We start from the raw sequence: 1,369 nt of genomic DNA, 5'->3' as shown, positions 1-1,369 counted from the left end.
CTGAGCCGCTTTATATCGCGAATTCGGTGTTTTATACGGAAAAGGGTCGAAAAAGGGTTGTCTGCAAGGGGTGCAAGTAAAGTTTTTTACGGATTATGAATCCTGAATAGTTGACCATCATCTGAGTGAAAATCTCATCTTGACAGTCGTAAAAACATAGAAGTTACAGTCAGCTGACTGCGCGCTTCCTAGCTAAAATTCGGTGTTTTATACGGAAAAGGGTCGAAAAAGGGTAGTCTGCAAGGGGTGCAAGAAAAGTTTTTTACGTATTATGAATCCTGAATAGTCAACCTTCTTCTGAGTGAAAATCTCATCTTGACAGTCGTGAAAACTTAGAAGTTACAGTCAGCTGACTGGGCGCTTCCTAGCTAAAATTCGGTGTTTTATACGGACAAGGGTCGAAAAAGGGTTGTCTGCAAGGGGTGCAAGTAAAGTTTTTTACGGATTATGAATCCTGAATAGTTGACCATCATCTGAGTGAAAATCTCATCTTGACAGTCGTAAAAACATAGAAGTTACAGTCAGCTGACTGCGCGCTTCCTAGCTAAAATTCGGTGTTTTATACGGAAAAGGGTCGAAAAAGGGTAGTCTGCAAGAGGTGCAAGTAAAGTTTTTTTACGGATTATGAATCCTGAATAGTTGATCATCATCTGAGTGAAAATCTCATTTTGACAGTCGTAAAAACATAGAAGTTATGGTCAGCTGACTGCGCGCTTCCTAGCGCAAATTCGGTGTTTTATATGGAAAAGGGTCGAAAAAGGGTAGTCTGCAAGGGGTGCAAGTAAAGTTTTTTACGGATTATGAATCCTGAATAGTTGACCATCATCTGAGTGAAAATCTCATCTTGACAGTCGTAAAAACATAGAAGTTATAGTCAGCTGACTGCGCCGCTTTATATCGCGAATTCGGTGTTTTATACGGAAAAGGGTCGAAAAAGGGTAGTCTGCAAGGGGTGCAAGAAAAGTTTTTTACGGATTATGAATCCTGAATAGTTGACCATCATCTGAGTGAAAATCTCATCTTGACAGTCGTGAAAACATAGAAGTTATAGTCAGCTGACTGCGCCGCTTTATATCGCGAATTCGGTGTTTTATACGGAAAAGGGTCGAAAAAGGGTAGTCTGCAAGGGGTGCAAGTAAAGTTTTTTTACGGATTATGAATCCTGAATAGTTGATCATCATCTGAGTGAAAATCTCATCTTGACAGTCGTAAAAACATAGAAGTAATAGTCAGCTGACTGCGCCGCTTTATATCGCGAATTCGGTGTTTTATACGGAAAAGGGTCGAAAAAGGGTAGTCTGCAAGGGGTGCAAGAAAAGTTTTTTACGGATTATGAATCCTGAATAGTTGACCATCATCTGAGTGAAAA

This window comes from Coccinella septempunctata, chromosome X (assembly GCF_907165205.1).
Source record: "Coccinella septempunctata chromosome X, icCocSept1.1, whole genome shotgun sequence".
NCBI classification, from domain to species: domain Eukaryota; kingdom Metazoa; phylum Arthropoda; class Insecta; order Coleoptera; family Coccinellidae; genus Coccinella; species Coccinella septempunctata.
The sequence above is the reverse complement of the archived record's forward strand: the minus strand, read 5'-3'. Positions refer to the sequence as shown.